The sequence below is a fragment of the Panthera pardus genome, unplaced genomic scaffold (assembly GCF_024362965.1).
Source record: "Panthera pardus isolate Hobbes unplaced genomic scaffold, ASM2436296v1 HiC_scaffold_25, whole genome shotgun sequence".
In the NCBI taxonomy this organism is placed as follows: domain Eukaryota; kingdom Metazoa; phylum Chordata; class Mammalia; order Carnivora; family Felidae; genus Panthera; species Panthera pardus.
The window spans coordinates 8,630,867-8,653,561 of NW_026526821.1; the positions used below are offsets into that span (position 1 = coordinate 8,630,867).

The following is a 22,695-nucleotide window of genomic DNA, read 5'->3' on the forward strand; positions in this document are numbered from 1 at the left end:
CCAGGTTTTACCGCGTATCTTTTTTTTAACATATCTTTATATTTCAATATATTTTTTAAACTTCCTATAGCCGTATTCATCCACAGTTGCCATAATACATTTTCTTTCTATTGTCCTAACAGCATCTCATGAAATCCGTGTGTGTTTTATTACTGTGGTACATGTCCATTTTTAGGCACTGAAATTAACTTAGCAACTATCACTTCCAGGCCATTTCGACAAGGATTCTGAGACGTGTTGTTTTCAACCGACTCTAAGTAGGAGGAGGGCTGGGACAGGCGAGTGAAACCATGTGCTACTTAAAGAAAATAACAAAACATAATAATGCCGTTGGTGCTGCTGACGACAAGCCTCTTCTGACTGAGCACCTTGGAATGCTCTTCCCTCTGTGGGACTCACCTGTCGGATGAGGGGCTGGCTATTAAGTTTTCTCTGCATCCTCTGATGTCATATTCTTTCCTTTTCTCGCGAGGGTTTTCAGTGCCAGCTCTGTAATCAGTCATTGTCACTACAACCGCCTGAGTGTGAGGTTCACCTTCTCCTCTTTCTCCAAACAGGGCTTCTGTGGGTGGGTTGTTCTAGAACACTGGCTCTCAACCAGAGGTGATCCAGACCAGGAGAGGCTTGGCAGCGCTGGGAGATGCTTTTTGGCTCGTCACACTGTGCTCCTGGCATGTAGCAGGTGGAGGCTGGGGGTGCACTGCCCAGGACGGCCCCCCACTCCCCAGCCCCGACACACGAAGAACAATGCTGCCCCCAGTTTCATCAACGGTGCCGAAGCTAAGAACCTCGGGTCTCGAGAAACTGGGAAAGATGAAGAAGGGAGACCGTGAGTGGAGGACACTGTTGCCTTATGATGCCCACGCGGTATTTCCCACCCAAGAAACACGCAGCAACTTTTGTCTTAGTTGATGCTGATTACTCTCGATTATCCATCCCCAAAGACCTGGGCGTGCGGCTGAACCCCACGTTAGGGGACAAGCACGAGGGGACAAAACTGGGGGCACATTCAAACATGTGCCGTAACTACCAGAGCATTTTCTGCTCTGTCTTCAGATCCTTGGTTTCATTCAAGGGCCAACACAGTTGATCTGCATATGGCATTCAGCAGCAAAGTAAACTTTTTTCTCGGGTCTTTTGTTTCCAAATCAAAGGGAAACAAAGGACATCAAGCCCCATTCAGGCACTTTCAATGACTCTCAAATAAACGTGGGAGCAATACTGGAGCCATTTATAATGCTCAGTGATGAAAAAGCATACTTATTAACCTTGTAAACATTCTATAAAAGTACAAGGGAAACTTCATAAAGAATATCCAAGTGTCTTTTAATATAATAGCCCTTTGTACTTTGAAATGTTCATATGTGTACAAAATAGAATTAAGCAGAACAGACTGGAAGAACAGTCTTCGAGTCTTCTAGTAATGGTGCCATTAAAACATTATTTTGCAGTTTCTTAAGACTCAGAAGATTAAGGTTTCTCACCCCGAGATCAGTTCCACTTACAAAAAGCACTTTGGACCCATATTTAACCAACCGTCAGAAGGGATTCAAAAGCAGGCTAATTGAACACGGGGGTTTTGGAAACTCTGTAATGATGACCCGGGTTTTTTTCTTGAAAACACCAACAAGGGCAGCTTGGCAGGAGGCAGGAATTAGACAGGAGAATTGATTTGAGACCTGCCCTCCACACTGGAAGGAAAACTCCCCCGTAAGAAACGGTGAGGTTTGAAATCATTGCAGGATCTATCATTCACATGGCCTCCAGCCTTAACGCCGGGCATTTTCTCGCCACCGTAATTCCCCAGGAACTGCCCTTCTCGAGTGAGACAGATCCACCTCTCGGAGGAAAGGAAACACGCTCTATCTGTTCAACCCGTCCTCTCCCTTCTGTGTCTGAGCCATCGCCGGGTTCTCTCTGTGTTTTGCAATCCCCTCCATGGCTCCAAAGGCCAACAAAGTCTGTCTCCAGTGAGGGTACTGAGCCAAAAGCCCACACCGCCTGACCGTATTTTTCTCTTTCTTAGCCTTTTACCCGCTGACTTCACATTTCTCGGGAGCAGGCCAGCTCGGGCAGACCTCCCCCGAATATAAAGTTCTGCAGGGGCAAGCTGGAGAACCACACAGGGGAGATTTCACGAGGAGCCCCGTCTGACGTTTTCTGCCTGAATCCTTGGGCCTCGCTCCAGCCTACAAAGGCAAGTGGCAGGAAACTAACAGCCATAATCAAATGAGCTCAGCCAGCCGGGAGTCTCTTTTGCAAGGGGATCACAGGCATTCTGCCCAGCAGAACCTAGAGAGAGAGAGAGAACCTCTGTCCTGAAATCTCTGAAGTTTCCTGCCAGTGAGTCAGTACATACCTGACCAAAAAAATAAATAAAAAAAGTTGTCTAACTGGTTTGACTGTTTCAGCCAGCTATTGCTGAGAGAAGTAAACAGAACGTCACCGCTTCAGTTATGTCTGACTTGGGCATTATTTTCAAGTCAATATTTGTCATCTCAGTGCTGTTCCATTGCGGCCTTTGAGACGGATAGATTGGGCACCTCGTCCTGGGGAAACCCACCCAACAGCCACCATCCTCCACCGGCCCCCCCCTCATCTCAGGACGGGGGTGGGGAGGGTTTAGTGACACTGAGTCAGGACTTCGCAGTTACCTCGTCAGGATGTAGCTGAATTGAGAAATGCTCTCACTTTGCCCTCTGGGCTCCTCCAGTCGGGCCCCGGGGTTTCTGCCGACCCTGCACTTTTCAGTGAATTCGACACGCAGGCGTTCTCGGTCTCTTCATTCAGGAAGTGGCCAGCCTTGAGATTCTTTCTGCTCGGATGCTACAAACAAATTGCAGAGGAAGTCAAGTCAAACTTTCCCTTGCTTCTTTTGTTCTCCAACCAGCAATTCAGAAAGCAGAGCCAGTTTTTTCTTTTTGGATGCCTTTGAAAGATTGCTCTTAACTGGCAAGGCAGAAACCCTCATGGGTTTGATTTTTGTTGTTCTTGTTGTTTTAAGCAAAGATCCTCCTAAACTCATATTTTCAAAAAAGCAGAAATTTCCTAGAAGTTTCTTTAAGGCTGGGTTTGTGTGTGTGTGTGTGTGTGTGGTTTTTTTTGTTTTTTTTTTTTTTGAGCCTTTCCAACCCAATTGGTCCCTTAACGTCACACAGCTTTCTAATTGTTGTTCTTCCCTTTAGATTTCGATTTCAACCAGGAGAGCAATAATGAGCTTTGCATGGACAATGGCTAAATCTGAATGAGGCTTCTGGTGCCCTAATTCAGGGCCAAGGAAAGCTAACAGTCATGATTCAATAAAGGTGCCAGTCCACGGCAGGCATCAGACAGAAAGGAGACACCTTATCTGTTGAATCTACAGATACTACTTGAAAAATCACACATAATTAATCCCTTCTCTTAGCGGAGGCTATTTGAAGCTTTATCACCAGCTTGTATGTATGATTTCATCTCTAGCTTTCACTGATGGCTCCGAGAGGGGAGCATTTTTAAACCAGAGGCAGTTCATAATTTAGACATGCCTACCACCCCTCTTCTAGTTAGCTAATAAAAGAAGCTTTGCACTAAATAACTGAGGGAACACAGAATAGAGATACATAGCAAATATTGGCCAAGTGGCCCTGAAGTGGCTTCCCAGATGGCACGTTCTGGGGAATAAAGAAGATACGACAGCCCCATGGATATCAATATGACATCTGATGGTCCTCCCTCGACCCTCTGTGTACAGGGGTGGGCAGTCAATGGGAATTTGTTTTACCATGGCAGTGCTCTTATATAGGTTAGAAAAAATATATACACAGAAAGAGGGAGAGAGACATATCTCACGTAACCCAACCTGTGGCTCCCGTAAGGCTCTCCACTAAAGGAAGTTGTGATGATGAAAATTCATGACACCGTGTGAATTCTCCTGGGTCAGGAAAAACTGGCATTGGCAGAATCTGAACTTAATAGTATTTGCAAAGTTACTCTTATGTCAGAACATGTTTGCCCAACCATGATCGTCTCCTCCCTCTTTATCTATAAACACATATACACTGTAGATATTTATAGACTAATAGGTATATGAAATCATTTATGCAAGTTGTAATTGACTGTGTAATTATTGAATAAACAGCGGATGAAAGGAAATGTGGGTTCTGAAGCTTTAATTCGCGTTTTATCTTTTATTCTTTCAACTGTTTATTTACTTGTCTACATTCTCCTCTCTGCTGATTATTTTCTAGGCATGCATTTTCCCTTGGGCAACATCAGACGAGAACATCATTTCATTTGCGTCGCAGGGGAGACGGAGAGACAAACAGAAAGCAGAGAGACAAACAGAAAATCAGAGGCAGCATCCTGCTTGGACACCTCCAAGGTATGTGGGTCATCGTTAGACGCTGTGGGCACCGTCACCATTCTTGAAGCTTTGATGTAGAAACATGTAATACTTACAATGTACCTGAATCTCTATATAAAGCCAACAGACCTATCCTGTATTGAGGCGATCGCTATTTATTTACAGAATTCAACTGCCTTCAACAAATTCTATCAAATCCCTACTGTGTGCCAGGCACTAGGATACGAGGAGGACTTGTCAGCAATGCTGGATTGCCCAGTGTGCAGACGAGACCCTCACTTAAAAGTCCAGAAAGCATGGCTGAGAGAGAGCAGAATGTTCTGGGCACAAAGAACAGCAGGGAGGTTGTCCTGAGGCAACACCCAGTTTGGTTCATCTGAGGGACTGAAAAGTGCCTACTGTTTCAGTGAAGCTGAAAGGGTAAGTATGTCTCTTTCTCATTTGCCATAGGACAGAGGTTAGTCAACACCTTTTTTTGTAAATATTTTGGTAAATATTTAGTAAAATATTTATTTTATTTTATTTGTTTAGTAAAATACTTAGTAAATATGTTAGGCGTTACAGGCCTTGGGGTCTCTGTCGCAATTATTCAGCTATGACTTTATAGTGCAAAAAACCATACACCATAAACAAACGTGGGTGGCTGCATTCCAATAAAACCGTACATGCGGGCATTGAAATTGGAATTTCGTTGGGACAGTTCTACAAATAGAAAGCAGGGACCCCATCACAACCCCGCCTTGCCCGCCATTGGAGACAACCAGACAATTCAGAAAAGTCATTTTTAATTTCAGCACACACATGCTTTTACCTCTTTGAAAAGCGCAACTTTATTTTTTATGCGCGTTTGATTTATTTTAACTTCCATTTGGGTACAGCTCGTGAGATCGTGGGGATTATTATTCAGAAAATGAGCCTCCCCGACTCCTGCTTTGGGTGGAATACCCTTCCCTGCACCACGGACGTTGGACTCGGCCGTGTGACTTTGTTGGCTAATAGGCCGTTAGCGAGCGTGAGTCCGGCAGGCCTTGAGGTGTGTTTGCGTGGCAGCTCGTGCTCATTCGCATTTCCAACATCGCCACGAGGGGTGTATATGCCCGTGTATCCAAGGAGGATGCACACGCCCGGAGCAGACTGCACGTGCCCCACTACTGCGAGCCCAGCCTAGAGCAGTCTCAATCATCTGAACACCTACCAATTGCAGATGTTTGTGTGAGATTAAATAATCACTGTTTTAAGCCAATGAGCTGGGGGATGATTTGTTACATGGCATCATTATGGCAATAGTTGACTGATGTAGGCCTTCTAGGTGTTAATCTGGCCACGGCCAGACCAGTACAGTTACTAAATTGCAGGGGGCAGGGGAAGCATATGTAATTTTAAAAGATCCTTCAAAAACTTGTCTTCCTGCTTTGACTTTGTTATGTAAATCAAAGTCAATTATAGCCTTTCAGGCACTAAATGAAATTTGATGGCCATAAGGCTTCAATGAAGCGGCATATGGTTAAAGAATAAAAGAGGTCTAAGGTACTCATGTATTTATCCAGCACTAGATAAAGCCTTCATCCACAAAGGCTCTATCCAGAAAAATGGTTCGCTCATTAAAGAGACGTTCGTGGGTTCTTTTGTACGACGCCTTGTAGTTACAGTGTTGAGTCAAGTGCTTACCCTAGGCCAAGCACGGTTCCTAGTGCTTTGCCCACATCAGCTTCTTTGACCCTCAAAATTTGATGTTGTAGTCACTGTTGATTATCTCCAACTGACAGATAAGAAACGTGAGGAACCAAGAGAATAACGACTTATCCAAGCTCCATGACTTGTAAGTGACAGAGCTGGGGTTCAAACACAGGCTTTCTGATTTCAGAGCCCACCCACCTACCCCCCATGGTAAGACATATCTGGTTTTTGTTGACAGGGGATTTAATAAGAAGACAAACCAATCTTTACAAACCACGGCAGGACCGGGATGGAAAAGAACAAAAACAACAACGAAAAACACACACACACAAAACGGGGAAGTCTGGTTAAGAACAACAGAGAGGACCTGTTTTAGACAGGAGACCAGAGAGGGCTTCTCTAGTTAGGTGAAGTTGTCTGAGAGATGAAAATGATCACACACCAAAAAATGGCTGGGAGAGAGAAGCATGTTCTGGGGACAAACAACAGCAGGGAGGTTGTCCTGAGGCAGCACCCAGTTTGGTGCGTCTGAGGGACTGAAAAGTGCCCGCTGCTTCAGTGAAGCTGAAAGGGTAAGTATGTCTCTTACTCATTTGCCATAGGACAGGGGTTAGTCAACACCTTTTTTTGTAAAGCACCTAATAGTAAATATTTTAGGCGTTTTAGGCCGTGGGGTGTCTGTCGCAATTATTCAGCTATGGCATTATAGTGCAAAAAACCACACACCATAAACAAATGTGTGCTCCATTCCACTAAAACTGTCTATGCGGGCATCGAAATTGGACTCTTATTGGGACAGTTCTACAAATAGTAAGCATGGGCGTGAAGACACATAGGATTTTCATATTTAGTGCATTTCCAACATATCGGGTTGGAATGATTTTGGAATACTATGGAAATATTATGATATTTGATGTATCTCGACCTGGTGGGTTCTCTGTCAAAATAGAATATAGGTCATACCGGTAAGAACAAGAGATAATTTTGACTGAAAGTAATGACAAGCTATTGGGGTTTTTTGTTAGGTTTATTTAGTTATTTTAGAGAGAGAGAGACAGAGGGACAGAGACAGCACACACAAGTGGGAGATGGGCAGAGAGAGAGGCAGACACAGTATCCGAAGCAGGCTCCAGGCTCCGAGTTTCAGCACTGAGCCTGACGTGGGGCTCGAACCCTTGAACCGAGGAGGTATGACCTGAGCCAAAGTCAGATGCTTAACCAACGGAGCCATCCAAGTGCCCCAAGCTATTGGTTTTTTTAATCACTGTGTTAGGATTCTCCGGCAAAAACAGAAACAGAATATATATGAGTAGGGAGAGAGTTAGATTGTCTCACAATTTGCCGTTTGCAGGCTGGACATCTAGGAGAGCTGGGGTCATGGAGCCTGAGCTCAAAGGCCTGAGCCCCAGAAGCACTGGGGGCAGGAAAAGATTGATGTCCCAGTCATGCCATCAGACAGGAAGAGCCAAATTCTGCCTTCCTCTGCCTTTTTGTTCCATGCAGGCCTTCCACGGATTAGAAGAATAGATGATGCCCAGCCACACTGGGGAGGGCAAAGTGCTTTACTGGGTCTCAGGATTCAGATGCTAATTTCATCTGGAAAGAGCCTCCCCGACACATCCAGAAATAAAGTTTAACCAAATATCTGGGTACCCCAGGATCTAGTCAAGTTGACACAAAAAATTGACCGTTACAATCATCTAATTAACACAGAGGAGTAAATGATACCATCACCCAGAAAAAAAAAAACAAGAAGATCACGTTCTTGCTAAAATGCCACACTGACAGAAGTAACATAAAATGCATGTTTCTAAACTTTACAAACCGGGTAGTGGGTATCATCATTGAAGGAGTATTTAGGATTCATCGCTGCCCAAGAAAACTTGAATTGCCCTGAAGTCTTCGAGAGGTCCTATGTGAAAGAAAATTGACAAACGTTTCCCCATATTTGACAATAATCATCCTAAAAATTTACATCACCTAACCAGTGATGCATAGTGAAGCCGAAAGAAACTTTCCACATTGACAATAATAAAAATATTTTTTCAGCTAAAAAAAATTGCTATCTGTAGTAGTGTTTTCTTCTTTCATTCAATTAAAGAGTAACTTTTATTATTTTTTTAAGTTTATTTATTGAGAGAGAGAGAGAGAGAGAACCAGTGGGGTAGGGGCAGAGAGAGAGAGAGAGAGAGAGGGAGATGCCCAAGCAGGCTCCATGCTGACATCAGAGAGCCGGACGCAGGGCTCGAATTCATGAACCATGAGAGCCGAACTGGGATGCTTAACCAACTGAGCCACATAGGCGCCCCGTAAGCGTTAACTTTTATAATTAATTTTGTATTCTTTTTTTTTTTATTTTTTTTAAACGTTTATTCATTTTTGAGACAGAGAGAGACAGAGCACGAATGGGGGAAGGTCAGAGAGAGAGGGAGACACAGAATCTGAAACAGGCTCCAGGCTCTGAGCTGTCAGCACAGAGCCCGACGCGGGGCTCGAACTCATGGACCGCGAGATCGTGACCTGAGCCGAAGTCGGACGCCCAACCGACTGAGCACCCAGGCGCCCCTGTATTCTTTTTATCAAGGAAAGCTTCCAAACTTCCAGGCTGGCAAAGCTGGAAGCAGCCCTGATTAAACACCTACCGTGTGAGCCAAGCACAGCTCGATGCTAGAACAGAACAGACGATGTGTCCGCAGATTCACTGACGCGCTCCTGCTCCAAAAGGCACAAGGCATTTGCTTTCCCTTGGAATGTAGGCTGGACCTGATAACTTGTTTCTGGCGAGTGGCATATTGTGCAAGTGGTGACGCTGGGTGACACTGAAGACCAGTCGGGAAATACTGCCATTTCCCCCGCGCTCCTTCCTTCTGGAAGCCAGTGGCCATGTCATCAGAACACTCCAGCAGCACACGGAAAGGAGCAGAGCCTTCCAGCCAACCGCCATGCGAGGGTGCGATCCTCGAAAGAGACCCTCCAACTTTACCCAGTCGAGCCTTCGGGATGCTGGCAGCTTCGGCCAACGTCTTGACCGCTCGTGAGAGGCCGTGGGCGAGAGCCATCCGTTCAAACTGCTCTCGGGGATTCCTGGCCCCAGAAACCGCGTGCGATGAGAGATGCTTGTGCTGTGAAGTTGCCACAGTTGGGGGGCAACCCGTTACCCAGCGAGCAATAAAGAATACGCTGACACAAGTCTTGGCTTTAGGACTCTCACCTTCTGACGTTTATTTAATAGGCGTGGAATAAATGTGTTTTTGAGAAAGAGATGAAGAACAAGAAGCCAAAGAAATGTAGCAAATTATCATTAACTGTTCATTCGCTTATCAGATATTTAGTACCATATGTTTATCTATGTTCCAGGCATCAGGCTAGAATAATAAGCAGGAAAGACATAACAGCGCCCCCCGTCATGGAGCTTCCAGTCTGGAAGAAGAAGAAAGTTTTTGTCCTGTGTCTGATGCCTACTCACCGCAGGACCCTGAAGTCAAGTTTCCCTGTCCCAGATAATATGCATTATCTCATCGAATCCTCACGATAGCCCCCTTCCTCTCACCCACACCCACCCTGCAGCCCTCCCCAGGCTCCCTTGCAACTTGGCAACGTGACACAGTTCAGACCAGCGACCCACAGGCAGGAGATCGCTGGGCAGATCCGCGGTCTTCGGAAGGACGCGCTGTCTGGAGAGGGCTGCGAGTTATCCATCCTGCGAATGTCAGGAAGGGCCGAGGGAGCAGCTGAGCTCTGACATTCTTACGCCATCGAAACAGAATAGTAACTGCCTGCCTTTTAAGGGAGAGAAAAAAAGTAACCTGTTCGCTGAGGTCTCGGTTGGGTTATCGTCGGCAGTTGCTACTTACGGCTAAGAGCGTTCCCGACCGACTCAATGAAGTCGGAGGAGAGAGCCAAGGTCACAAAGCCAATGAATGGAGCAAATAGGAAATCAAAACCACATCTTCTGGACCCCCAGATCTGTATCTTAATCATGATGCTATGTTGTCCTCATGTTTCCACAAGTAAGAAGAAGAAAACAAAGCAAAACAAAAAACAGGATAGAAAACGTATTTGTCTGGTTTCCCTGATTGTATCCAAACAGCGTAACAAGCTATTTGATATGGCCTCAAACCACGGGACATTACATCTACATTCCAATTTTAACAAAGACTTAATTGCAAATTTGGGGGAGGTGGTGAAAAGGACTAAGGAATTCCTTAATGTTGACGATGTTGTTGGAAACGTGCTAACCTTGAATACATCTTTGAGAGGAGTTGAAACAGATAGACCCCATTCCTTGAGGGTCCCTGCAGCCTTATATTTACGGGGCACTTACCGTGTGCCTCATGATTTGGTTCCGCAGTCTCACCTAGTCCCTCTGTCACCCAGCAAGCTGAGCCCGTGCACCCCATTTCACAGCTCAGAGAGGTTCAGTAGCTTGGGCAGGGTGATTCAGCTCGCGCTTAGGCTTAGGACTGAACTCTGGTCTGCCGGTCCAGAGCTGGACTAGAGAGGGAGTAGCAAACTGTGTCCACATGTGATGGTAAGATAAGTGATCCTGGATATGGCAGCAACTATGACAGTCTATACAGGAAGGAATAAAATTCGGGGGGCGCCTGGGTGGCTCAGTCGGTTGAGCATCCGACTTCGGCTCAGGTCACGGTCTCACGGTCCGTGAGTTTGAGCCCCGCGTGGGACTCTGTGCTGATGGCTCGGAGCCTGGAGCCTGCTTCCGATTCTGTCTCTCTCTCTCTCTCTCTCTCTCTTCCCCTCCCCTGCTCGTGCTCTCTCAAAAATGAATAAAAACATTAGGGGCGCCTGGGTGGCGCAGTCGGTTAAGCGTCCGACTTCAGCCAGGTCACGATCTCGCGGTCCGTGAGTTCGAGCCCCGCGTCAGGCTCTGGGCTGATGGCTCGGAGCCTGGAGCCTGTTTCCGATTCTGTGTCTCCCTCTCTCTCTGCCCCTCCCCCGTTCATGCTCTGTCTCTCTCTGTCCCAAAAATAAATAAAAAAAAAAAACAAAAAAAAAAACAAAAAAAAAAAAAACGTTGAAAAATGAATAAAAACACTTAAAAAAAAAAAAAGACTAAGGTTTGGCAAATGTTCTGGTGGGGGATCGGAGTGGAATAAACACAGGTCGGTTCCTGCTCCTGCCCCACCTGGCTGTGACGTTAGGTGAATCTCTCCGTCTCTCAGAGCCTTTTTCTTCTGCTGTAAAATGAATGTCATACTAACACCGGCCTCGCAGTGGGTCTGAGGACTCAGGGGGGCAGAGCCACTGGACTCCAGGCAGGTGGTGCAGCCGGTCCTCAAAAAATATTAACGTTCAGCATCTTGGTTCCCGTTCCGCGCTTCGTATACGGGGAAGACAGCGCCTCTTTGTGTTGAGCTGGGTATGTCTCCGCAACAATTATGTACAATTCTTCGTGCTGGAAGAAGAAACGGAGTCATCCAGAGAGCAGATAATCCCTGCGAAAGCAATGTCCCGAATTTTGGCAAAAGCAATCTGCCGGTCTTCCTTACCCGTGGCAATACTACAAACGCAAGGAGAGCACAGTCAGGGCAGTGGGGGGTGGGGGGAGGAACAGAAGGGTCTTGCTGCCCTGGCTTGCAGCCTCCTCTTGCCCCCCTCACCCTACCCCTGCCACTTCATTCTCTCGTGTCCTCATCGACCTGGTTGTCCCTTCTCAGTCTTTTTCTCCGGATACACCAGTACCTGTTCTAAGATAGATCCCCGACCTTCCCCCTCAAAAGCAGGTTCCTGGTTTAGAGGAGAAAGAGAAACACAAGTGGGGATTTCCCATTTTCCCAGAAAGACGCCGGAAAAAGTGGCAGGCAGTGCTCTCACGTGGCTCCCAGCGGTCCCCGCTTCCTGGTATCCGTGTTCCTGGGGCGGGTAATGCCCTCCCCTCAAGTGCGGGCTGGCCTCCTGACTTTCTAACACATAGAATACTCAAAGATGACGGGACGTCACTTCCACGGTTGGGTCGCAAAGGACTGTGACCTCCATCTTGCCAGCAGGCTCTCTCGACTGTCTTCTCAGCTCGCTTACTCCGATGAAGCAAGTTGCCATGTTGGAAAGCCTACGGGTAAGGAAATGCCCTTGGCCTTTGGCCAACAGCAAGGAAAGACCTGAAATTCTCAATGCAAGAACTCTTGAGGAACCAAATCTTACCAAGAGCCACATAAGCTTGGACGCACCAGCTGAGCCTTCAGATGAGACCCCAGCCCGGACTCACACCTTGAATGCAGACTTGCAAGAGACCCAGCTGAGCAGATTCTGACCCACAGAAACTGAGTGTCCTGTTACAAGTTGCTGTATCTTTGTGCGTGGGGATAATTCGTTACACAGTAACAGATAAGTAATAAACTAATACAGACCCACTGTGTCAGTCAATAATGAATAGAGAGGAAGAAAGGAATGAGCCGGATGAGGGTGTGGCCTGTCCGGATTCTGGCCGTCTTCTGCCACCCAATACACAGGTGCTGTTAGGAAAGGCCCTTCTCTTACCTTGATTTCTTCTTCTGCCAAACCAGAGCGTGGACTTCAGGACTGTAACTTTTCTGCAGTTTTGCTCGTTAAAAATCTAATGACGTCCTGGGGCGCCTGGGGGGCTCCGTCCGTTAAGCGGCTGACTTCGGCTCAGGTCATGATCTCGCGGTCCGTGAGTTCGAGCCCTGCGTCGGGCTCGGTGCTGACAGCTGGGAGCCTGGAACCTGCTTCGGATTCTGCGTCTCCCTCTTTCTCTTACCCTCCCCCGTTCATGCTCTGTCTCTCTCTCTGTCTCAAAAATAAGTAAACGTTAAGAGAAAAAAAAAAAAATCGAATGATGTTCCGCCCTGGGCTCACATTCCAACTTGGCCACAGTCAGAACTAGACAGAAGCTGTCCTCATGAAACAGGGTATGGGGTTTCAGTTCACCTCAGTCCTCACCTGAACCCCTTTACTCATTTACATCACCTGCCAGGCATGGCGGGCGAGGTGGCGGATTCCTGAACACGCGATCCTCTGTATTGGATCGCTTCTTTTGATGAGCAGACTAACAGATACCACGTTGGGAAAAGACGTACAAGACACTTCCCGGGGCGGCGGGGGGGGGGGGGGCGGGGGGGGGACTCATAGGAGGGAAATACGGGGAGGAAGCCACAGGGGGCTGGGAGAAAAGGCAGACCACATGATGGTCTAAACCCTGCAGAGGAGAAAAGGAAGGGAGAAGGTAGGTGGGAAAAGTCTGAGACTGTGTGCCGTCCTCAGGAAGCTGTGCCAAAGCCCCATGTCACCTGGAAACGAGCCTGCTTGAGTGTCCCCGTCCTGTGCGGTCATAGGTAAGGAACAACCAGAGGGAAATGTGGGTGTGGCACAAACAGGGATCTCAGAGCATGGCACCCGGGGCCCTCGGTCAATTACAGTCCCTGCCACGGGAGACCCGAGAGGCACGCTTTCAAGGTTCCCCAGCCCCCGGGCGTCCTTCTAGTCTAAAAACCCCACCCAAATGGGGACCCGAGGGATGAAAGTGGCCCACAGATGCATTCTGCTCGGCTCGTGGCATTTATTTATTTTTTTTTAATTTTTTTTTCAACGTTTTTTATTTTATTTTTGGGACAGAGAGAGACAGAGCATGAACGGGGGAGGGGCAGAGAGGGAGACACAGAATCTGAAACAGGCTCCAGGCTCCGAGCCATCAGCCCAGAGCCTGACGCGGGGCTCGAACTCACGGACCGCGAGATCGTGACCTGGCTGAAGTCGGACGCTTAACCGACTACGCCACCCAGGCGCCCCTGCTCGTGGCATTTAAAAAACACTAGCTATGGGGCGCCTGGGTGGCTCAGTCGGTTAAGCGTCCGACTTCACGCCTCAGGGTTTGTGGGTTCAAGGCCCACGTTGGGCTCTGCACTGACAGCTCGGAGCCTGGAGCCTGCTTCGGATTCTGCGTCTCCCTCTCTCTCTCCCCTTCCCCACTCGCGCTCTGTCTCTCTCTCGAAAATAAACATTAAAACTTCCAAAATCCAGTAATAAGAAAACAAACCACCCAATATTTTTTTAAGTCAAGTCTACACCCAACATGGGGCTCAAACTCACAGCTCCAAGATCAAGAGTTACATGCTCCAGCCCTGAGCCAGCCAGGCACCCCCGGACCACCCAATAGTTTTAAATGGGGAAGGTTTGAACAGACACAAATCAAGAATAGATACTCACAACAAATGAGCAAATGAGATGTCCCACGTCTTCAGTTTCTACAAGATACCCCCACACATCTGTTAGAAAGGCTAAAACTTTTAAAAGCTGGTGAGTATCAGGGACAAGCCTTCGCAGGGCTGTTGTCAGGATTAAATATAACAATGTGTGTGCAGCACGGGTCACAGAATGCATCCTTAGTATGTGTATTTTCAGAAATTTTGAAAGAAAATTAAGAGCCCGAGCTTTGGAAGAGGAGACTAGAGAGAAGAGACGAGGACTAACATAAGAAGGAGATGTCAGGGGCGCCTGGGTGGCTCAGTCGGTTAAGCGTCTGACTTCGGCTCAGGTCATGATCTCACGGTTCGTGGGTTCGAGCCCCACGTCGGGCTCTGTGCTGACAGCTCGGAGCCTGGAGCCTGCTTCAGATTCTGATTCTGTGTCTCCGTCTCTCTCTGCCCGTCTCCTGCTCATGCTGTCTCTCTCTGTTTCTCAAAAATAAATAAATGTAGGAAAAAAAATTTTTTTAAATAAAAAAAAAAAGAAGGAGATGTCAGTGCACAGAAGTTCCTCTCAAAGGAATCGATTTCCCTTGCTAAAAATTCCAACCACTGCCCTGCTATCCAACCAGGAGGATGGCATGAAAATGAGCCCACAGTCACCAAACCCCTGCTATTCCTCAAGGACTCACACAGACTCACCCCAGGTGACAGGTGCGGCTCAGCAAGGTCAGTAGCTTGCCCAAGGCCACACTGCAAATGAACCGAAGAGCCAGAATTCCCATCAGGTCTGTACTCTACCCCCCCATGCAATACAGCCTCCCAAACTGGGAAGCGGAAGAAGCAAACAGGGTGAGATTCCTTCTTCAGGGGAAATCTCCGCGTTATTTAACAGGCCTACCTCACACACAAAGTCTCGACTCCCGCTACCTCCCGTCTTCTGAGTCCTTCCATATTTACCGTCTTGTATTAGATACCCACCCTTCTCCCGGGTTCCACCTACCCAGTGCTAGCCGGGTTCCTCAACATGTTTTTCACTTGCACCTCCCCTAAGGAAATTTTGTAGCCTTTTTTTCTAAGTGTCCCCCCCCCCCCTTGAGATGTTCATTTCACGGTTATACTGTATATCTGTGTACCTGTCCGTAACATCCACGTGTGCTTTATAACAAGAGTGAGATTTTTTTGCGCCTCCTTCCCCCAAGAGCCAGTTTGACCCCTTTGAGGGCAGTTCTACACCCCTTGGGAGCGTGGGGGTGGGGGTGATGACAGAATCAGTGACAGCGACACAGTGTGGGACAGGGCTCGGTTGGTGCCTGCTAGTGTCATAAGAGCTCCGTAGACGTTGACTCAGCAGGTCTCCCCTCGCATGCTCGTGTATGACACCACTGACTCCTTCTTGGAAGTGGAACACTGTCCCCCTCCTATGTGGCTCTTCCCCAGTCCCTTTCCATCTCTGTCCGCTTGCAGGCCCCATGCAGAAGCGATTCGAGGAGAGCAAAGAGCACGGGAGGGTGGCAAGATGAGTCTCGGTCATCCCGATTCCTTCATTTTCCCAGCCTTTTCAGCTTGGCCCGAATTGTCTCTTTAATCTCAACAGTCTTTCTTAGTCACCGTGTCCGGAGAAGCATTTAGACCTTGAAAACGTACCTGACCAGCTCTTTTCTAGAAATGATGACCGCTGAACTTCAGCAGGTGCTGAGCTGGATTCTTTTCGGGGATTATCAGTGTTTCGTTTTTGCAACAACAAGGGGAGGTGACGGAGGCTCAGGGATGTCAGTTAATTCATCCCAGGTCACACGGGGGTCAGTGGAGGGCAGCCCAGGCTGTCCATCCAGGACAGAGCGGCTCCAAATGCATGTGGCTAACCACCGTGAGAAGCCCCTGCTTAATTTTAGTGCATCGCTTCCCTCAAAGTGGGAAGGAAACAGCAGATGGAAATTTTCAAAGGGAGAGGAGGCATCTTTGTGCTTTCTATATTCTCCCAGCCACTAAAGGATCCCCTGGTGCTTAGTTAGACTTGTTTTAGTGGTGCATCTAAAAACTGGTTAAGATTTGCTACCCTCCCAAAAAAGATGGGGTGCCTGGCTGGCTCTTGAGCATGTGACTCTTGATCTCAGGGTCGTGAGTTCAAGCCCCACACTGGGTGTAGAGATTACATTAAAAAAAAAAAAAAAAAAAAAAGGCTTGTTCCCCAGCCATTGACTGCTCTTAGTAAGTCTTACTTCTCTTATCTCTCAATTACTAGATTATCAAATGATTCTCCCGAGGGAGAAACCTCCCAGTGAGAACAAAGCTCCAAGGAGCAGAGCTTACCCTCTTACACTTTGCCAGATGGGCCCAGAATCTTTGGACAGATTTGAATAATGAATCACGTTTTCCCTGGTGCCCTCAGTTGCTTTCCTCGCGGTATTCTTCAGCCCCGTTTGCGTTGTGTTAACCTCGAATAGCTTCCTGTGTGCTTCGAGGACTAAGTGAACATCCTTTCAGTTTCTTTTCAGTTAAGGAAAGAGAAAAATCTACTTCTCTAACCATCTCTCACGTTTCTTCTCTATTATCTACTTATCTATTTTCTTATCTATTTTCTACTTTTCTAGTTTCTTCTCTGTTATCTACAGAGTATGCCTTCTGCTGCGCACTTCAGAGGAGTTACCGCTAATCCCTACTTCCGGTAAATGCCCACTACCCAGTTTCTGGATAAGAAAAGGAGGCGGGGGAAGTGACTGGTCCGGACACACGACCGGGTATTGAGAAACGCAGAATTCAGTTCACCTTTTGCTGGCCCACGGGCTTTTCAGTAACACGATTTTCCCACATGTGGCCAGAACATTAGTCAAAACTTTCTCTTTCAGGCACCTTTGAGACTTCCAGCCCAAGTCTACAATTTCCACTTCGAGCCCAGTGAATGCACCCCCGCCCCAATGCTTTCTTTGCTTGACATTTTCAGTCAATCTTTTTTTTTTTTTTTTTGGTTCTTAAAACTGTCAAGGCAGACTTTCCGTTTCTGGTCCAGCATGCGAGGCGTTCAGAAGTCGCCACTACCAACAAGTAAAAAAGCTGAACAAACTGCAAAATTAGCAGCTCCTCTTAGATCTGCAAGGGAATTGAGGCCGCTGCAAACCACGGCCTCCAACGCTGGAGGGACAGGCAGGCTACTAGAGGAAATCACCACCTGCTCTAGAGTCCCCCTTGTAGGGCCCGGCACCCAGGGCGGGTGGGCCTGAACTGGTGAATGGCCGGAGGCTCGGTGTGGCCAGACCCGGGAGTCAACACCTCCGGGGGTTCCAGGCATAAGGGACACTTTGGCAGGTTTTAACCTCCGAGAACTTGACCAGGTACTCCCGGTCAGTATCAGAGAGAAGTCCCCTTGTGCTCCCAGAAGGAGAAGGGACAGTAACTGCTCTGAAATACCCCAGAGTATTTCGTTCCTCCCAAGAAAGTCTGTCCTCAGGGGAAACTAGTTCATCAGGGCTTAACCTGCTGGAGTTTTATCAGAACCGATGTAGGGAGGGAACATACACAACTCCAGCCTCCTCTAGCCATCCTGTCCCAACCACTGCGTGGAGCTGACGACCTGAGAAGAAGCTGTGAAGTTCTGTGAACTGAGGCATGGGCTCACCAGCAGGCTGAGACCTGATCCCAGGACTCTAGGACGCTCCCCGCCCCCTCCCACCTCACCACTGCTGTCAGCGGGCCTAATTATATAACAGTTCCTTCTACCTATCACATGATGTCAAGCTATCAGCAAAAAAAAAAAAAAAAAAAGAAAGGAAAAAAAGTACAAGACATACTTGAAAGCAAACAACACAGTTGAAAGAAGCAGATTAAGCATCAGAACCAGACTCCGACATGGCAGGGATGCTGGGATGATCAGAGCGGAAATTTAAAACCACTCTAATGAAGATGCTAAGAGTTGTGATGAATAAAGTAGACAGCATGTAGGAACAGATGAGGCGATGCGAGCGGAGAGACGGGAATTCTGAAGAACCAAAAAGAAATGCTAGAGAGAAAACACTGTAACAGAAATGAGGACTGGGCTTCCCAGTAGACTGGATGCAGCTGAGGACAGAACGTCTGGGCTTGAGGAGATTTCGACAGAAACTAGGGAAACTGAAAAGCAAAGAGAACAAAGACTGAAAAAAAGCAGAACGGAATACCCCAGGACGGCGGGACGATTACGAAAGGTGTAACATGCACGCAGTCGGGATACCAGAGGAGAAAGAAAGGAACAGAGGGAGTGTTTGACCATAATGACTCTGAACCCCTCCCCCCACCTCCTGCCCCAATTAATGGCAGACACCAAGCCACAGATCTAGAAAGCTCGGGTGTACGAAGCAGAAATAAGTGCCCCCCAAAACCTACATCCGGCCATACCCTGTTGAAGTGGCAGAAAGTCAAATACAAGGAGAAGATGCTGACAGAAGTCAGAGGGAAAACCATCCACCTACAGGGGAGCAAAGAGAGCCATGAAGTCTGACGCCTCAGAAGTCAAGCGAGTGCTGAAGAGAGTGGAGTGGAATAATTAAAGTGTTGGGAGACAAAACCCACCAGCCTAGAATTCTGCTCCATATAAAGTCATCCCTCAACAGGGGAAGGAGAAATCAAGACTCCCTCAGACAAACAAAAATGGAGGGGATCCGTTGCCGGTAGATGGGCCTTGCAAGAAATGCTGAAGGATGTTCTTTGCCTTTGGATGCAAGTGGTCAAAAAGTTCACACTTGTGATGGTGTGATAAATAAGGACTAGGGATGTAATGTACAGTATGATGTCCGCAGTTAACTGCCGTGGGGTATATTTGAGAGTCGTTAAGAGAGTAGATCTGAGGGGCAGCTCGGTGGCTCAGTCCGTGGAGTGTCCAACTCTTGACTTCCGATCAGGTCATGAGCTCATGGTTCACGGGGTTGAACCCCACGTTGGGGGTCTGTGCTGACAGCACAGAGCTGGCTTGGGATTCCCTCTCTCTCCCTCTCCTTCTGCCCCTCCCCCACTCATTCTCTCTCTCTCTCTCTCTCTCTCTCTCTCTCTCTCTCTCCCCCTCTCTCTCTCTCCGCCCCCCCACCCCTGGCCCTTTCCTGCTCATTCTCTCTCTTTCAAAATAAATAAATAAACATTAAAAAAAAAAAATTAAAGAGTCGGAAGCTTAACTGACTGAGCCACCCAGGTGCCCTTATTTTTCTTATTCTTAAGTGATCTAACAGTGTATTCAAAACAACAATTGAAACAATGTATTCAATTATGTATTCTCCTGTGTGTATATACGTATGCTTATGGATAAGGAAAAGGGCAGCGACCATATAGAGAATAAGAGGGCTTTGTTACCACAACTGACCCTTGAACAGCATGAGGGTTAGGACCACTGACACCCCACGCAGTCGACCGTCCACGTATGACTTTGACTCCCCAAGAACTTAACTACTGTTAAGCAGAGGCCTTACTGATAACATAAATAATTAACACATGTTTTGTATGTTATATGCATCGTGTACTGCTTTCTTACAGTAAAGTATGCTAGAGAAAAGCAATGTTATTAAGAAAATCATAAGGAAAATACGTTTGGAGTACTGTATTGTATTTATAAAACACACACACACACACACACACACAATGCATATAAGTGGACCCACACAGTTCGAATCTGTGCTGCTCAAGGGTCAGCTGTCACTATCTGTGAGGCGGCATAGCGTTATTTGAAAGTAGACTGTTGGGGCACCTGGGTGGCTCGGTGGGTGAAGCATCTGACTTCGGCTCAGCTCATGATCTCCTGGTTCGTGAGTTCAAGCCCCGCGTCAGGCTCTGTGCTGACTGCTCGGAGCCTGGAGCCTGCTTCAGAGTCTGTGTCTCCCTCCCTCTCTCCGCATCTTCTGCTCGCACTCGGTGTCTCTCTCTCCCTCTTTCAAAAATAAACATTAAAAATTTAAAAAAATAAAACACTGAAAAAATGAAAGTAGACTGTGGTCAGGTGTAAAGGTGTATGTATAAATGCATATTGCCAATTCTAGGACAACTACTAAAAAAAGTGCCACAGCCACGCACAGCCTGGGAAAGTGCCACCCTCCTCGGACGAGAAAGAAACGGCTCTCGGACACGGACACGGGCTGGATGTGTGGGGCCGCAGCTGGGCTCCCTGGCTCAGGCCTCTCGGCCAGGAAGAGATACTTTTGCTTCCTTAAACGGCTGCACCCAGCAGAGCGGGGCGTCCAACAGCCATAACCTTGGCAGCTTCCTCACCTCCGGGATCTTTTGCGGAAGGATTGAACGATTGGCGCTCACTTACCCCTTGGCTTCTCTGCCCTCGGCATCTTAAAGCTAGATCTCAAAGATGGAGGCCACAGGTGTGTGTCTTTTCCTACCTGTCTCCTGTCCCCGTCACAGGACCCGGCTCAGTTTTACAAAATAGTAGGGAAAAGGTGCACGAAAGATGAGGGAAAGGAAAGAAGAGAGGAAGGAAGGAAGAAGGCGAGGAAGGGAGAAGGGAGGAAGGAAAAGTTGGCTGTAAAGAATAAGATAGAATAAGGACCACGGGCATCTGGGCGGCTCAGTTGGTTGAGTGTTTGACTCTTGGTTTCGGCTCAGGTCATGATCTCATGGTTTGTGGGTTTCAGGCCCGCATCGGGCTTGGGATTCTCTCTTTCCCTCTCCCCCTGCTCGCTCCCTCTCTCTCTCTCTCAAAAATAAGTGAACATTTTTTTTTCAACTATAATAAAAAATAATCAATCAATCAATCAATCAATCAGGAGCTTGGTGGGTTTAAGTGTGGCTACAGTGCCATGGGAAGGGGCAGAGTGGGGAGGTAGGGCCGTGGCCAGGGAAGATCAGGTACCGTCTATAAACTGTGGTGAGGAGTTTGAATGTGATTCCAGGTGTGGTGGGAAACCCCTGGAGGGCTTCAGGAAGGAGCAATTTTGTTTTTTATTTTTTCTTGAAGATTTTTATCCTTAAGTATGTTCTCCCAACGTGGGGCTCGAACTTACAACCCTGAGGTCAAGAATCGCATGCTCTACGGACCAAGCCAGCCAGGTGCCCCAGAAGGAAGCAATTCAGAATGATGGTGGCAGCAGGCAGCACAAGAGAAAGTGAGAAAAGTATTCAATAAGGAACTCCTGGGAAAAAAAAAAAAAATTCTTGGACTTAGAAGTTCGACCTCATTCCCACCACCCTGGACTAAACTCCAGGATGAAGATCAGCTCACAGTTAGGGAGCCACATTCCGTCAACAATTGCTGTGCCCCCCTCCCCCCAAAGTGAGCTAATCTTAAAATCAAAAGACAACCTGTAAAAGTTCACTTTGGGGGCTTTTCTTTTCTTTTTTTTTAAGTTTATTTATTTGGGGGGTGGGTGGGGAAGAAGCCCAAGCAGGGAAGGGTCAGAGAGAGAGGGAGAGAGAATCCCAAGCAGTCTCTGCACCGTGAGCACAGAGCCCTACACGGGGCTCGAACTCACAAGCCATGAGATCATGACCTGAGCCAAAATCAAGAGCTGGACTTAACCGACTGAGCCACCGGGGTTCTTCTTTAAAAGCGGGCATCACCAAGTGCGTGGAGCCCAAGGGGGCACCTGCAGCCAGCAATGCATCAAGTCCCTCCCCGCCTTCTCCCCCCTCCCCCCCTCCCCCCACTGCTCAGGTGCTTTCTCCCACACCAGTGCTGTCGGCCCGGTGACAACAGGGGTCCCGGTGAGAGCCAATGTCCTCACCAGACCGTTTGTTAAGGAGCTTGCTGTTGTTTTGGGTTATATCTTTGTTTTTGACACACAGCACACTTTAGCCAAAATATTAGGCTAAATCGTAGACAGTTTCCATTCTTATAGTTCGAAGACAGTGTAATACCCACAATTCATGAGGCTCACTCTGGTGTGTTCTTCCAGGCCCCCAGGAGCCTTTGGACTTGTAGCCACACTCAACGTTCTTCTGTCCCTCAAACTGCCCTAGGAACTCTGGCTTCCAGGTCTTCATGCATGCTGTTCCCCCACTTAAACTCTCCATCTGGCCACCTGGGACTCATCATCGGGTTCCACCAGCGACGGCACATCCTCCAGGAAATGTCACCTGAGCCTTGAGGGTCCAGGCTGGGGTGCCCTCTGAATTCTCCGAAAGGGCCATCTTCTCTCAACAACAATGATAATAATAATAGGGGCACCTGGGTGTCTCCATCAGTTGGGTGTCCCACTTTGGCTTAGGTAGCGATCTCGCGGTTCGAGGGTTCGAGACCCACATCGGGCTCTGTGCTGTCAGCCTGTCAGCACGGAGCCCACTTTGGATCCTCTGTCCTTCTCTCTCTCTGCCCCTCTCCTGCTCATGCTCTTTCTCTCAAAAAGTAAATAAAGTAAGTAAGTAATAATAACAGCTAATACTATGAAGTTTCTAAGTATCAATGCCAGGCGCACTTCTCCGATGTCTGATATATTAGAAATAAATGTCTCGTAACCACAGCTGGCAATGACCCAAGGCCACCCCTTCGCGTGGGGTGTGATGGTGCGGTGAACATACCCATCTATCCCCTCACAACAACACTGTGCCTTG

At 47.8% G+C, this 22,695-nt stretch overlaps 1 long non-coding RNA gene across 1 annotated transcript; it reads left to right on the top strand.

Annotated features, from left to right (window-relative positions):
- The first annotated feature begins 421 nt into the window (after positions 1-421).
- Positions 422-10,692, top strand: LOC109272245 (uncharacterized). The gene is made up of 6 exons (XR_002082344.2): positions 422-2,343; positions 4,227-4,360; positions 4,508-4,762; positions 5,221-6,161; positions 6,258-6,591; positions 9,377-10,692. It is a non-coding gene; the product is annotated as an uncharacterized LOC109272245 (long non-coding RNA).
- The last annotated feature ends 12,003 nt before the right edge of the window (positions 10,693-22,695 follow it).